The sequence below is a fragment of the Hyla sarda genome, chromosome 1 (genome assembly GCF_029499605.1).
Source record: "Hyla sarda isolate aHylSar1 chromosome 1, aHylSar1.hap1, whole genome shotgun sequence".
Classification (NCBI taxonomy): Eukaryota; Metazoa; Chordata; class Amphibia; order Anura; family Hylidae; genus Hyla; species Hyla sarda.
In genome coordinates this window covers 529,113,819-529,130,832 of record NC_079189.1, presented here as the reverse complement: position 1 = coordinate 529,130,832, position 17,014 = coordinate 529,113,819, and the positions used below count along the sequence as shown (strand labels likewise).

Sequence of the window (17,014 nt, the reverse complement as noted above, 5' to 3'; positions counted from 1 at the left end):
AGAAATAAAATAAATGAGTCGAACAAGTCAAAGAACAGTTTAAACAAAGGGAACTTTATTTATAATTTACAAAACTGTTTGTGTAGGGATTTTATGTAACCTCCATCACTCACAAAGAGCGTACAGTAACTAACTCAGGACAGGAAAAACCTCCAGAGGGGAGGAAACCTGTAGGGAATCCATGGCTACTGTACTGCCCTTCCTCTGGGCATACTAAAGGAGGTTACCTCTAGAATTTGGGCCAATGTGTCCGTGTATGTGCTGCCCCACAGCCTGGAAGGTGTGCATCTAAGATAGGAAAAGAAAAGAGAGATTAGTTACATGTTTATTATAGAAATGCACATGGAACTGCACTAAAGACCAAAAAGATGTGATACTTACCAGTCACAGGCGGGTATGAATGTGTATTCCTAGGTTCCTACAGTTTAGCCCCTCACTGATGACAATGGTTATGACATCACATGTGTGACCTCACGGGAGTTCTATTTGAGTAGTGCTGGTTTCTGATTGGCTGAAAATCAAAAAAACTAGTAGTGCTGCTTTCTGATTGGCTGAAAATCCAAAAACCTTTTTAACATATTCTGCATGACTTATCTCAGGGATTTTTGGCAAATTTTATTAAAATGGCGCTGCTCCCTGTGGGTACATTATATTTGTTTCTCCTAACCAGACACTCAGTATTTGTAATATCATTTGGTGGCCCTAACAGCCTGGGCCCATAGGTTTCTTACACAGATCACTGCGGCTCTGGCAGGCTCAATGGGGGAGATTCATCAAGACCTGTCCAGAGAAAAAGTTGCAGAGTTGCCCGCAGCAACCATTCAGATCACTTCTTTCATTTCGGAAAAGGCATCGAAAAAATGAAAGAAGCGATCTGATTGGTTGTTATGGGCAACTTAGCAACTTCTCCTCTGGACAGGTTTTGATAAATCTCTCCCAATGGGCAGCGCTGGCTGCTGGGACGTCTGACGAGTGATGCCCCTGAGATTGCGAGGTGGAGAGGAAGGATATTATTCATCAGACGTCCCGGCAGCCAGCGCTGCTTATTGATTTAAAGTGGTTGTGGCTCCTGCTGCCAGTTCAAGATCAGGCAGCATAGGCCGAGACTGACATACTGCATCAGTGATCCCCTGTGGCTGTCCAGCCGTTCACCCACACTAAACCCGAAACACTGAGTTATAGTGTGGGTGCTGGTCACGTGAGCGCTTGTGCCTGCTGAGTGCTCACGGGCCAAGGGCCCATGAATATTGAAGTCCAGCCGGCAGGCTGCCTCCAGCGTGCAATTCAGCGCAGGAAGAAGTGGACCTTCAGAGGGACGCCACGCCGGACTACAGGTACGCATATCGGTCAAAGAGCTTGCATCGGTCTCATGTTCACCTGCACTATAACCCAGTGTATCGGGTTTTGTGTCACTGAATGGGTAACCGTTTTCCTTTAATCCCAGTCTAAGCCTAGGAACAGACACAATTTTTTTTTTTTTTTTTAGCCAAAAATTAAAAATTTAATAACACCACAAAAAGCTGCCCCCTCATTTCTTTTCTCCCAAGATGCCCTTGTTGTGGTGTGCCACAGGGTGTAAAGGTGTGAGGTGTATGGGGCAGATGTTATAGCCCAGGGGTAGATGTTATTAACCCCTAAATGTTTGTAATGCCAGGGTCCCTTGGTTAGGCAGGATAATAATAGTCCAAGACCAGGTTAGGGTTAACAGTAGCTTTACTGAGGTAGACAGATAGTACAGTCGTTACAGCTAGGCCAGGATCCCAGAGAGGTGACCAGTAACACAGAGGGGACCTTGCAGCTTGCTGGGACTTGCAGTGTTTGGACAGACTTTAACTCTGACTATAATAGACTTGACTATAGACTTGACTTGACTGTAGGTAGTGACAGAAGACATGGACGACTTGACTTACTGACATGTGGCTGCTGGTTAGGCTTGAGGCCTCCAGATGTGCTGGACACTGGCTCTGAGACATCTGGACTGAACTTGACCTTAGCAGAGAATGTGGTGGAAGAGAGAGATTGTAATGGCTCCCCCTTTTTATAAAGGGGGCTGAGCAAGGAGCCCATAGGTCAAGCTGCAGGTCACCTGGTTAGCTGGTGCTCTCTGGGTAACAAAACATTTGACAACATTATCATGTGACTAAGTCAAAGGTCCTTAAAGGTCCTTTATCCACAATACATCTAATATACAGATAACACAATGGGGGAGACACTGCAGGAGAGCCCCTAGGACACAGAGACACTCAGCCTGAACGTGCCTAAGTACTGTACAGGACTATATCCCGTACTGAGACATCACACCATCTTTGTGGCATTTTTGCCAAAAACACTGGGGGAGATTTATCAAAACCTGTGAAGAGGAAAAGTACAACGTGTGTTGCATTTATGTGGCAGCTTTCCGCTGGCATATATGGCTTTCTGCACTGGCGAATGCATCAGGCACTTACTGGGTGTTGTTTCCTAGGTGCACAGTGAGGCTGACTGAGCTAATGACCAAGATGCTGCAGTGAATGGTTTTCTTTCTGTTACACTCATCATGTCCATTGAAAGCAACGGGCACTTTGTTTTCCTGGGTCCTACAGAAGGTGACAGTCACTGACAGGATGCAATGGGATGCCTGCTAGGGTTGCCACCTTTCTTGCAAAAAAATACAGACTGTGCTCATTTGCATAATTAATTATATATGCAGGTAGTGATAGAAGAGATACAATTCATATGCAAGATGTTGAAATGGCACATGGGTGGATAAAAGGGGGATTGAGATCTGACAAGGTGGATGGGGGGGGGGGGAGGGGTTCTGAAATGGCACAGGAACCCTGCCTGTTCAGCAGCTCGGGCCGCGGCCACCAGGGCTGGTCATTTTGCCGCCCCATTGTCTCTAACCCTTTGCCCTGTCCTTAGGTCTCACCCCCTCTTTGCACCGCCCACCTTTTTAATGATTGTTAGACCATGTTCACGTCGCCGGATTTCCATACAGAATTCCGCAAGAATATTCCGCACAGAAACATTGCTGCAGTTTCATACAGTACCTAGTGTAAAGGTCCCCAAAGTCAGAGTAACTACGCTCAGGTAGGGTCCCTCAGGTGGGACAGCCCCTAGTCGCTTCTTCGCTACTCTAATTCTTTAATGTTAATACCTATGTATATATTTATTAATAATGCATAGCTAATATAATGTATAGTACTTACCTTGTTTAGCGTCGCAGGACCTTCGGTCATGTGACCATGTTAATATCCTCTATGGTATGTTGGAGGACCTTTGGAAGTCCCTGGGTCACATGTTACCCACAGTTCTTTGTAAAGGTGATTGACACAACTAATAGACCAATTAGCACTAGTCTAGCCCCTGCCCATATAAGGGAGCTGTAGCCAATTATCGCTCTCTTGGGTTGCTGCTCTCGTGGATGCCGGACTAGCAGGATGGATCTACGCAACTTTCAAAGACACGCGCTAGGCCTAAAAACCTACGGGCCTCAGCTGAACTAAAACGTGATTTCTAATCTCGCTTGAATAGCGTGACTACTGGACCGACACTAAATCCCCTAAATCCAGTGGAACAGCGCACAATACCTTAAGACTCTGAAAGTGCTAAAGTCCCAACCTTTGTCAATCTCTAAGAAAAGCAGTTGTATGCATAGAGACTGTTGCATTTATGAAGCTTGCAGAAAACCTTCAGTAAAAGTTAAACTGCTTCAGAAACTTTCCGGTTGTGGACATTCAATCATTATCTACCTCCCTATCGCTCTTGGGACGGGTGGCGGTAGGAAAAGCTTTATTGAGGAGCCCTCACCCTGGCGTCACAAATAGAAAGGGTTAAAAAGCACCCTTTAGTAACCGCACAGCTGCACTCCCTACACTATTCCCCCCAAAGCTACCACATAGCTTTCTTGGCGTCACGAACAAAATACGGGTGTGTGCCTCCAGCTGTTGCCACCAAGTAAAGTGTACTCCCCCGTAAGAAACTTTATTAATGTGCTGTAAGACACCATTTCAGTGTACAGAATCGTGCATATGGTGTTGCGTGCAGGGAGCGCACGCGAAAAGTAAGGGGGGGAGACGAAAATTTTATTGCTGCAAACATGTGTAAAGTTAGAAGTGAATGTATGCTGTGATCCTCTGGTCTGGTCAGCAATGCAGGAGTTAACTTGCTGCCAGAAAAACATACTCCTGGGCGTTGCTACCAAGTCAACGTATCGCAACCAAAGGGGAACTTAAATGTTAATGTTGTTTTTTTCCGGGGGGACAGGAAGTCAGGGCTGCACCGATGACGTCCTTCCGGCCGGCGGCCATTTTGGCGAAGCCTAATACAAAAGGAGCCCTGCCCTGCTGTCTGAACAAGAGAGAGTTGGAAGGTACAGACATGGCAGAGAACAGTGCTCCACGTGGTGTGCGCCCGAAGATGGCACCGGAACAAAGGAAAGTTGCAGCGGTCGCAGCCCAACTGTTCCACGATCTTGCCGACCGGTTGCAGCAGTTGTCATTGGATGAAGAGGGGGCCTGCAATCTTCCACCACTGCCCGATGACGGCGACGACTGGCAGGATACACCTCCAGGGGACACTGCAGGGACACCTGGAGCTCCTTCACCAGTGAGATTGTCCCCTCACCACCGGACATGGGGTTCATGGGCAGAGATCCCGACAGAGGAGTCCTCTGTAAGCACACCATCGGAGGCTGCTTTTTGTTCCTCCACTAGCCCTGAGCCGGAGATACCCCTGTCCGCCCTGCAGAATGCACGACCGCGCTCCCCAAATTTGCCAAGATGTGTCTTCGGGGATGAGCCTGAATTTATCCGGTTCATGCATGAGGTTCTCCAGCCCCAACCTGGGAAGCCACTCCCCACAATTCCCACTGAATAAATTGAAAGGGCCTGTCAGGAGGCCGAATTAGCCGACCTGATGGAAAAATGAAAAGCCCGACACAGAGAACTTTATGCCCCCAAGCATGTGCATCTGCCACCTGAGGAGAGGATCCATTACCAGGAGAACACCAAGTAGATGGAGGCACTCTATATCCGCAAGTGGGATCACCCCCGAGAAGGGGAGAAGCCCTTGGAACGTCGCAGAGCAACAGTAGCCAAGTTCGACAAGGTCAGAGGTTACGGGACCCTCATGGATTGCCACACCGGCCACACCCTCCTCATAAACTGTCGAGCTGTCCAGAGGCCATATCTGCACAAGAAGTTCCACTCTCTGGAGGTAGGTGAGATAGTGGAGTACACCCCTGTCCAGGGCCTGCGAGGAGAGTGGGCTGCCGCAGTTACCCGGCCAGCATCTCCAACCCAACTTCCTTTGAAGTACTTCCCATCTACGGATTGGGAGTCGGATCCCTTTCATTTGAGGTCGAAGTGGCCTGCTCCTGATGCCTCCACCTACGAACCCAAGGAGGATTTACTACAGCAGCAGCCACTTCCTTCTAACTTCACCAAAGTACCCAGGACTACTCCTACTAAGGAGGTTTGGCCTACCCAGCGGGTACCATCCAATGTACCTAGGTCTACTCCCGACGAGGAGGTTTGGCCTACCCACCAGGTACCAACCAAAGTGCTGCTGTCCACTCCCGACAAGGAGGTGGGGCCGAATCAAACAGCACTAGCTGTTAACCTTAATCCTTCAGTGTCACACTCTACCCTTACCAATGTGGTGTGGGAGAGCCACATTAACTCTTTGCCTGCTCGTGATCCTGAGAGGGGTAGAGGCTCTCGGCGAGGAGCAGGACGATATCGCCAGAGTTTTGACTGAACGCTGACACTTGTTTTGCTTTAAAGTTTTTGTCTTCACAGACTTTCATGCAAGGGTTCAATAAATGTGCCTAGCAGAACTATGCTAAGACTGTTCAAGTTGTAAGGCAACTGTCAAGCTTTTGTGCCTGGTCCTCAGACCAAGAGACTCCTAGTGGTAGGAGATTTGTAAGTGTGTGCCCGGCTGAATGTGGCAGCCGTGTGTGCCCGGCTCAATGTGGACTGCTGATCCTTACACGCCTGTTTTCATGTATATACCTCTACAGTAACGTGACTTTCTTTGCTAAAATTGCGTTTATTAGGTGAATGCGCCTGAACCCTGTTGGGAGTGTTTAATAAATGTTTATGCTAATATAAGTAAATGGTTATTGTACACAGAAAAAGTAGCCTTGTACATGTGTACATAACATTTTTTTAAATACCAGGTGTTGTAGTAGTTGCTAGTAGGTGACATCCCCAGCTCCTCTGAGTTGTCTGTTGTAATGCCATCACTTACTTTACTATAAAAGGTATGGCGCAACCAAAACAATACTATTTGTGTGGGGAAATTAAAAAGAAAACCGCAATTTTGCTAATTTTGGAAGGTTTTGTTTTCACGCCGTACAATTTATGGTAAAAATGACATGAGTTTTTTATTCTCTGCATCAATACGATTAAAATGATACCCATGATTATACACTTTTCTATTACTGTTGTGCTTAAAAAAAATCGCAAACTTTTTAACCAAATTAGTACATTTAAAATCCCCCTATTTTGAAGACCTATAACTTTTCATTTTTCCTTATAAGCGGTGGTATAAGGGCTCATTTTTTGCGCCGTGATCTGTAATTTTTATTAATACCATATTTGCTTATACAAAACTTTTATTACATTTTTATTAATTTTTTTGGGAATAAAATGTTATAAAAAAGCAGCTATTTTGTACTTTTTTTTTTTTTTTTACGTTCACGCCGTTCACCGTACGGGATCATTTACATTTTATTTTAATAGTTCAAATATTTACGCACGCGGTGATACCAAATATGTATATAAAATAATTTTTGTACACTTTTTGGGGGTAAAATAGGGAAAATGGGACAATTTACGTGTTTATTGGGGGAGTGGGTTTTTCACATTTTTTTACTTTATTTTTTTACTTTTACTTTTACATTCTTATAGTCCCCATAGGGGACTATTTATAGCAACCATTCGATTGCTAATGCAGTTCAGTGCTATGTATAGGACACAGCACTGATCAGCATTATCGGTCATCTTCTGCTCTGGTCTGCGGGAAGGCAGATCAGAGCAGAAGACTCCCGGAAGGCAGCGGAGCCAGGTGAGGGGACCTCCGTCTGCCGTGCAGGATGATCGGATTGCCGCTGGCAGCGCTGCGGGCGATCCGATCATCCTGTTAAGTGACCGCGATGCTGCAGATGCTGTGATCTGTATTGATCACGGCATCTGAGGGGTTAATGGTGGACATCCGCGGGATCGCGGGTGTCCGCCATTACCGCCGGGACCTGCCGCGCATGATGCTTGCATCGCTCCGATGCTCGCGGTTATGCTCAGGACGTAAATGTACGTCCTGGTGCGTTAAGTACCACATCACTAGTGTTGAGCGGCATAGGCCATATTCGAATTTGCGAATATTTGCGAATATATGGACGAATATTTGTCATATATTCGCTAAATTCGCATATTCGTAATATTCTCGTTTTATTTTCGTATATGCGAAAATGAGCGTATGCGAAAATTAACATATGCAGAAATTAGCATATACAAAAATTAGCATTAGCGAAAATTCGCAAAATCGAAAATTTGCATATGCAAATTTTCGCATATGCGAAAATTTGCACGCCAGTCTCACACAGTAGTATTAGAGCCTTCTTTACACCACACAAGCTGGAAGCAGAGAGGGATGATCACTGTGATGTGTACTGTGAAAAAAAAAACACGAATATTCGTAATTACGAATATATAGTGCGATATTCGCGAATAAAATTCGTATTGCGAATATTCGCGAGCAACACTACTGTTTACAATCTAGTGCAGGACTTTTCCACCATCTGGCATGATATCCAAACGGCTCTCCTCAGGGCATCTGCTCGTATGAAGGTCCAAGCCGACAAGAGATGCAGAGCCCCTCTGGAATTCCGCCCAGGTGACAAGGTTTGGCTCTCCTCGAAATATATCCGATTCAAGGTTCCTAGCTACAAGTTGGGTCCTCGCTACTTGGGACCCTACAAAATCAAGAGTCGGATTAATCAGGTCTCCTACCAGCTCCATCTTCCTCCCTCCCTCCGAATCCATAACTCTTTCCATGTCTCCCTTCTTAAACCTGCTGTCTTCAACCATTTCTCTCCCAAGCTTTTTTCTCCCACCCCTGTTGCCGGTACCTGTATATATAGAGGCGCAGTAGGGGTAAGACAAATGGATATATGTCTGACCCTCACAGCATCTATATATACAGGTGCCGGCTCACTGCTATGAATGACAAGTAAAGCAGTGCAGGGAGCGGAGGCTCGAGCTGCTGCTGCCAATAGCTTACTTGTCATTCATAGCGGTCAGCCGGCATTTGTATATGTATGATGTGAGGGTCATGTGTATATGTCTGACCCCCACAGCATGATATGCAGCTGCTGCCCGCTATGAATGACAAACTCTTAGCAGCGTGAGCGGGCAGCAGCCTTCCGCCCCCCGCTAATAGAGTTTTCATTCATTGGCAGCCAGGGGAAGGAGAAAATATGAATATTAATATGCACAGCTGGGGGGGGTCAGTGTGTATATAAATATGCGCAGCGGGGGTCAGTATATGCGCAGCGGGGGTCAGTATAGATATATAATAGCGCTGGGGGGGGCAGTACATTTATTCAAGCACAGCGGGCACTAAGTTTGATATAGCGCAGCAGGGGGAAAGATATATAGAAACGCTGGAGGGGCCAGATATATACCCCCCCAGCGATTCTATACATCTTTGCCCACCACAGCGCTTCTATATTAAAACCCTGCCAGGAGCCCTGATTGGCTCCTCGGTACCGGCCATTCAGGGCTTCTGGTGGGAAATTTAAAAATGAAAGTTTACTGTACATTGCAGGGGATCGGAACATGCTGCCCGCTCCCCTGCTTAATAACATCTGATCGGGTCTCAGAAGTGAGACCCGGTGCGATCAATCCCTCAGCCCCCCTACTACTACCCCTAACATGGAACAGACCCTGTTCCATGCTGGGGGTAGCAGGATTCACTCCGTTTTGAGGAATTTACCGACAGCTCTGAGCTGTTTGCTTTCTGTGAAGCAAAACTCGCAGGTTTTCCTTTGAGTTTTCTTCATACTTAGAGGGTTTTTTCTCTTTTTGTCGGGTTCACGCCCCTTTTCGAGTAAAACACACCCATTTTGTAGGTTAAAAAAAAATCTCGGAGTGTTCAAGAAAATGTAGGTTGTGCGCCTAAATTTAAGTCGCAGATTTGGTCGCAAGCGGGATGCGACCAAATTTTAGGTGCAATAACCGAGAAAAAGCGTTGGATATCCTTTAGTAAATGAGGGCCATTATCTGTGAATTTAAAACCTGTATGTCAAATCATTAAACAGTAACCTGCAAGACAAATCCAACCACACAGCATAAAGAAAGGAGAAATACAGCTAAGAATAAAAAGTCAACAGGGAACTGAAAAGAGGAAAGTTGAACTTTTCATTTGAATTGATAATAATCGTAATCAGATAATGAAAAAGAAAACAGGAAGAGAGAGAGAATGAGGTAAGCAGGTTCCCAAGCCTTTCTGAATTGAAATATACACTGGTCAAAACAGCTGCCTAATATTGTATAGGTCCCCCTTCATGCAACTGAAATAGGTCTGATCCGATGAAGTATGGGCTCTATCAGACCTTTGAAGTTATCCAAAGGTATATGGCAATAAGATGTTAGCGGCAGATCCCTCAAAGGGAACCTGCCATGAATTTCATGCTGCCTAATACACAGACAGCATGAAACAGAGACAGGGAACAGAGCTTTGAGTCATCGGATGACATTCAGCTTCCCCCCCACTGGGCTAGATTGCTAGATCTCTTCCTATATGCAAGTAAGGAGAAATCTATCAATCAAGCACAGAGTGTTGAAGAAAAGGAGACTGTAGCCGTCCCAGTGACTGTTCCTAGCTGTTTTTAGACTATGATTTATCTGAAACGCTGCAGCATTATAGACATATGTAATATGGGAGGACATGTGGTCAAATTAAAAATAGCCTAGATAGATAAGGTGGAATTATCACATACCTGTTTATGATATGTTTATCGCCCAACCCTATCCCCTTTGCCTGTTCGGGAGATATGGGGCTTTATATTTCCATCTGAAGTTCTGCGTAACCGTCAGATGGACTGGACTTCATTACAATATGTGCTATGAGAGGCGCATGAATATATCACTGTGGGGGCCAATTCAGTAATAACATTGCTTTCCAGAGTCATTATCCAGTATGACAGCTGTCTGCTTCTCTGGTCTTAAATAGGATTAAACAGATAATGTATTTTTATTTTATTCATTGCATTCTTAGCATAGAACTGATATATTGTGTAGCACTGTACATTATCACATCAATCCCTGTTCCTATGTGTGTTCACTGTTTTTGAGTGAAAACCCAAGAACACAATGGGGAAACATACAAACTCCCTGCAGATATTGCCCTGGTTGGATTTGAACTGCGGTTCACAGCGGAGTTCCACCAGCTGAATGTCCGTAGTGTGAAAGATTCCTTAGTCAAACCCCAACCAGTCAGGTGCACGTCTACTTGATATGCCAAGGGCATGGCCTAGCTGTGATGGTGAACGGTCACTAAAGACAGGGCTCCTACTCTCATCGCTTTTGAAGCAACTCCTTATCGATTAAAATCAACAAAAGAGACATCTTATTGATATATTCTTAAATGGGATTATTTCTGGAATATTTTAATACCCAATTCATACAATTTGAGCCAAATATACTGAAAACATATGTATTGACAGATCCTGTTCCATTGAGGTAGAGAGACTCCATACACTTCTGCTTCTTTAAACAAACAAGGTAGGAACCGAAAAAAGTAATATATCAACTGATACACTATCTACCTATCTATGATTCATCATCTACCTTTCTTTTTGGAAATAATATATTCCCTCTAAATAGCTGTCAATCATATTAGGACTGCTGTCAATCATTTCTATTTTAATATATACTTTTTAAAACTACTTATTAAACACTTATTGAGTCTATTTACAACCTTCTGGTGCTATTTGAACTTTATTAATTGTAATTTAATTACAGTAATTAACTTATAAAGTTTCCTACGCAGTTTAAATAAAAAGCCTGCCAAAGCCCGCCATTTTAAAGGTCAACCACGGTTTTAGGTCCGGTTGTAAAAGCGCATACGGCGCAAAAATGAGCCGACCGGACCGAACGTTTCACTCCGGTCGGCTCATTGAAGTGAATGGCATACGGGAGCGCATACGGTCACATACGGGAGCGCGAGGTTTTAGCTCCCTCCTGCCGTATGCGCTCCCGTATGGGACAAAACGTAGTGTGGACCCAGCCTTACTAACATTCTCCACAGGATACCGGAGCAGATAGACATCGCGAGACATCTTTATTTGATTCAAATCCGCAAAAAGTCAGAAGAGAGAACAACTTCATACCTATATATTAACTGTAAGTCCGCCTTCAATTTTTTTTATTTCACAGAATACGATGCCCAATAGACTTTATAATATATCTTTATTCAAGCAATAAAATATATTTATTTTGGCAACATCACACAGACTCAAATAGATCGTTATCTATATAGTAAAATTATTTATGCATATTACAACAACGATTACAAGGGCCATATATATATATAAAATATAATTAACTCCTTCATCAGCATATTGAGCTTAAATTAATATATATTCCTAAAAATAAAAGGAGAGGAAACATATATTAAATGCTATTTCCATTGACTCAATATTAACTGGAATTGCATAACTCGCTAAATAGCTCATAGTGAATTATATTCATAAATAGACTCAAACTCACAGTATATTATAATACTGTAAATTTATATCATAATTTAAAAAGCCCTCCTCCGTTATGTCCAAATTTGCAAGAGGTATGAGATTTAAAACCAGAATTAGCCATCTTGTAAACTCTACTAATAATACGAAAATTACACACCCTAAAGAAATGGCAAACTCTATTGCAATGTTTTATGAAGCCCTATACAATCTTAAAAATGACCCAACTAATTCTCAACCAACCGATATGGACATTACTTTATATCTAGATTCTTGTACTCTTACCAAATTGTCAGAAGATGATAAATACATGCTATCAACCTTTTCGGGAAGAAGAGGTAAGAATTGCAATTAAAGGTTTAAAACTTAAAAAATCACCAGAACCAGATGGTCTGTCTGCAGAATATTGCATCACCAACAAAGATGACCTAACTCAACATCTTAGAGATATATTTAATGATGTCAGACATAATGGTCATTTTTCTAAAAATATGTTAGGAGCGAACATCATTACTATCCCAAAAATTGGTAAAGAACCTACTAACCCTGCTAACTTTAGGCCCATTTCATTAATAAATATCGATATCAAACTTTATTTAAAAATACTAGCTACTAGATTAAAATGTATTATCCCCAATTTAATTGATCAAGACCAAGTTGGCTTTACACATGGTAGGCAAACACATGATAGCATCAGGAAGGTTCTCAAGTTAATTTCATGGTCAAAATCCCCCAAAAATGCCTTCTCTCCGATTGTCTTCAGATGCAGAAAAGGCATTTGACAGAATACATTGGAATTATTTAAAAAATGTTCTCAATAAATTTGAATTTCCTCCTCTATTTATTGAAATCGTTTTTGCATTATATTCCTCTCCCACAGCTAGAAACTTCACTAATGGAATTTTTTCAAACTCCTTCCCCATTTCTAATGGAACCAGACAGGACTGCCCCTTATCCCCAATTTTATTTGTCCTAGCCATAGAACCACCAGCACAACATATTAGGGAAGACCCCCAAATTCACGGCATATCCCATCCAATAGGTAACTTTAAAATTAATTTCCATGCTGATGACATCCTATTATCCTTGTCAAAGCCTGATCAATCACTCTCCACACTTAATAACCAACTCGACATTGTTCATTCAATATCTTAGTACAAAGTTAATACAGTGGTCCCTCAACATACGATGGTAATCCGTTCCAAACGGACCATCGATTGTTGAAACCATCGCATGTTGAGGGATCCGTGCAATGTAAAGTATAGGACAGTGGTCTACAACCTGCGGACTTCCAGATGTTGCAAAACTACAACACCCAATTTTATGGTTAATATGACTACTTTTAAATGTGTTGTTTGAAGGAGTGGGAACGACGTCCTCATGGCACCGAGCGAAAGACACTTATATTATATATTTTTCATTGTTATTGAATTTATAACCTTAAATGGCCACTATCACCAACACTATATTTTTTAAAACAATAGAGCCATAGAAAATAAGTATACCTCTAATACTATTTCAGAAATTTTTTTCCACAGTTTCCCTTAGAAAACTGCTCCTAAAAAAGTGGCCACTAGAGGCCCTCATAAAATGCCCCCCCCCCTGTTACTATGGTCTTTCCGACGTTAACAACATCCGCATCTCAGTCTTAATACAGGAAGTGAGGGGAGGATTTATAAGCCTGTGTGCGCTCCCTGTGTGAAGATCTCCGAACACAGAGAGCTGGGGAGAGCTGGCAGTGTGTGAGCAGCTGTGATTGGCTGAGAGGAGGCCACACTCCCTCACACCTCCCCAGCTCTCTGCAGCATCGAGAAGGAGGATTCAGTGTACAGCTCCGTCCACAGCATAGAGGAGAAGAGGGAGCACAAGTGTGACAGCATGTTCTACCACATACAGCAGCATGTACCCCAGTAGTAAAGAGATGGGGAGGGGGTTTGTTACAGTGTGCCAGCCCAGTAGTAAGGAGATGGCAAGAGTAGGGGATTTGTAACAATGTGCACCTCAGTACTTCAGTATTAAAAAAGATGTCATGAGGAGGAGGTTTGTTACAGTGTGCCAGCCCAGTAGTAAGGAGATGGCATGAGGAAGGGGGTGTTACTGTGTGTTACCAGTGTGAGATCCCATTAGTATAGAGATTATATGAGGAGGGGGTTTGTTACAGTGTGTCACCCTAGTAGTAATGAGATTACATGGGGAGGAGGTTTGTTACAGTGTGTCACGGCAGTAGTAAGGAGATTACATGAGAAGGAGGTTTGTTACAGTATGTCACGCCAGTAGTAATGAGATTACCATGGTAGCCTCAATATAAATCCGACTCAGTGACTGTCTCACAGTGCTCCTCCCATTCCTGTCTGCTCCCCCTACTGCCACCACACCGGCATTTTGTGGCACGCTCAGCCTGCCCTGGAGGCTTGTTTATTTTGTACTCCATCTTCTCCCGCCGGCCTGGTAGGCCAGAGTTGCCACCAATTTTACTCACAATTCACACACACAGTGCGCTGTGCTGCGGCCCTGGCTGGGTATGTAAGTGACTGCATCCGTCGGTGATCCTCCCAGCCAGGGCCTTTGTCTGCACTGCTATTCACATGGGGGTAAGTGCACTGCTGAGCATTGCACCCTAGTATCCTCTAGAGACCCTAGGGTGCGATGCTCTGCAGTCTGCACATACCCCCCATGTGTATAGCAGTGTGTGTGTACATTCCTATATAGGTGGGGGTATGTGCAGAGCATTGCATCGCTCAGTGACCTAGGGCCTCTGAGTCTGCACAGTTAGTTCTATTCACATCTGTACAAACACTAGTACTACACATACTGTTATACATGAGGAGTATGTGCAGAGCATTGCTCCTAGTGTCTGTGAATTCCTGTTAGTGGACTGGATTGGACAAAAAAATCATTGGGAGCGGGCTGGAGCAGGATTGAAAAACCAGTCCCGTGCAGGGCTCTACTACATAGTGTATAAGAAGAACCACAGGCAAACTCCAGTAATCCTTCTTCCTCTCTGTGTAACATGTGCAGCATAAAACCAGAGAGGAAAGGGTTATAGAGCAGAGTGCAGTGATTGGCTGACAGCTCAGTGACACACAGCGAGGGAGGAAGTTAAATCATGTACAGTGAGGGCAAGAGAGGAAGGGTGCATTCACACCACGTTTTTGCAATACAGTTCCCGGATCAGGTTTTTGATGAAAAATGGATTCCTCAAAACTAAACTGTATCGAAACGTGTGTACAAATTTCAACCCGTATACAGTTAAAAACCGTATACAGTTTGAAAAAATAATGTCCGGTTGCATCCGTTTTTTAAGAAAAAAACGTATACGTTTTTAACTTTTCACTCCATTTTGAATAAAATTTCCCTTGTTTGATTGAAATTCCATGAAAAAAAAAAACTGTGCAAAGTAAAAAACCATATGGTGAAAACCAGATGGAACCGTATGCACATACGGTTCTGTACGGCTCCCATTGACTCCCATGTTAAAAAAAAAAAAAGTATACGGTTTGATACAGTTTTTCACCCGGACCAAAAACCGTGGTAGACTACGGTTTTGGGTACGGGAAAAAAACCTGACAAAACCGTACAGGGTGCAAAACGGATACAACCTGATGCATCTTTTGGCATACGGTTTTCAATGGAGAGTCAATGCATACGTTTTTAAATACGGTTCCATACGGTTTTCACATTGAAAACGTATACGGGAACTGTATTGCAAAAACGTGGTGTGAATGCACCTGGACATGCCCACTGCCTGAGAGAAGATGGAAATTCAATGTGATCTGATATAGCTGATTTTAAAAGAAATACAGAAGCTAGACACATAAAAGTTATACGTGCATGATCAGGATGAGGTACTGAGTAAAATATAACTATTTTTTTGTTTTCTGTGATATGATAGGTATGCTTTAACAACCTAATTTATACAAATTTTGCTCATTTCTATTTAACTATGAACATTCATGATAAAATTAATGTTATTTTTTTTTTCTAAATGGAGTATGACAATATCTGTTTCCTAAGACTTCTATTTAAATTTTTCTGTTATTATAGTTTTATTTTATTGTAATTTTGTCTCCACAGGAGTGCATAAAGAAATGTTTGTTGTTATTTGAAAAACCCTAATAAAAATGATTTGAACCACTTGATATGCCATTAATGCTTATGGTGAGAAAATCCTTTTCATTATAACGAGAAGCTTTTATCCTATTATCATTACATGTTTCCCTTATTCTGTCCTTCCCATATTCTGCACAGATACTTTTACATACCACTTTAGACACTGTATTGTTCTTGCAAAGGAAACAAACAAATCATGTAATTGGATTACGGCTGGTTCTAAACAAAACTCACCCAGACTCCTGCATTTTGCGTTTACATGGCTAGTCAACCACACAACCTTTATCCTTATAGATTTTCTTAGGCTTTAAACTGTAAAATAAACCTGATAGAATCCCTGCATAAAGCAATATAGCGCTTTGTATGTGCAGATGCTGCCATCAACTGGCCAATATTTGGTGCAGTTTCTCTTCTAAAGTTGCAGCCGCTGGCAGATCAAGACACAATCTTAATGGAATAGAAGACCATGCTGAAATGTGTTATTACTGCAAATTGTGTAAAAAGCCATATGATTTGCATATGTAATGAAATTAGTAATGATGTCCCCTTTCCTTTAGCAATGACGGCCACATTAACAGAGTAATAATGTACTCTTAATGCCCCCAATAAGTAAAGGTTTCCCCCTTAGTAAACCCCCTCCCCTTAGTGCATCCCCTTGGTAATAATGCCTACATAGTGGTTATCCGGAATAAGGGTGTAGAAGATTCAGGGGTGGTCAGACGCAATCCGTTAGGCAAGAATCACAGTCCATGATGTATGAGTAAAAAAGTTCATTTATTATGGTGCCAAAATCAACAGACGCGTTTCGAGGCTTAGCCTGCCTCTTTCTCAATGTTACAGTGGCATATGATATGTCAGTGTAACATTGAGAAAGAGGCAGGCTAAGCCTCGAAACGCATCTGTTGATTTTGGCACCATAATAAATGAACTTTTTTACTCATACATCATGGACTGTGATTATTGCCTAACGGATTGCGCCTGACCACCCCTGGATCTTTTACACCCTGATTCGGGATACTTCTACCATCGGCCAAGGCTTTCTGACCGCCGACACCAGGGAGGCTGCACCGTGTCAATACGCTGTTTTAGGTGGTTGTGTCTGGCACACAACCACAAAAGGTGAGCGAAATTGCCCCTACCTTCCTACTATCCCTTTTATAGCACGCCTTG

At 43.2% G+C, this 17,014-nt stretch overlaps 1 protein-coding gene and 1 long non-coding RNA gene across 2 annotated transcripts in view; one reads left to right on the top strand and one right to left on the bottom strand.

Annotated features, from left to right (window-relative positions):
• Positions 1-17,014, top strand: part of MRPS27 (mitochondrial ribosomal protein S27) — a 117,392-nt gene that overhangs the window by 201 nt on the left and 100,177 nt on the right. The gene's annotated exons all lie outside the window — the stretch shown is intronic.
• LOC130291263 (uncharacterized) lies at positions 16-10,000 on the bottom strand. Its single transcript, XR_008847854.1, has 3 exons — positions 9,986-10,000; positions 382-511; positions 16-288 (listed from the first exon to the last, which is right to left on the bottom strand). It is a non-coding gene; the product is annotated as an uncharacterized LOC130291263 (long non-coding RNA).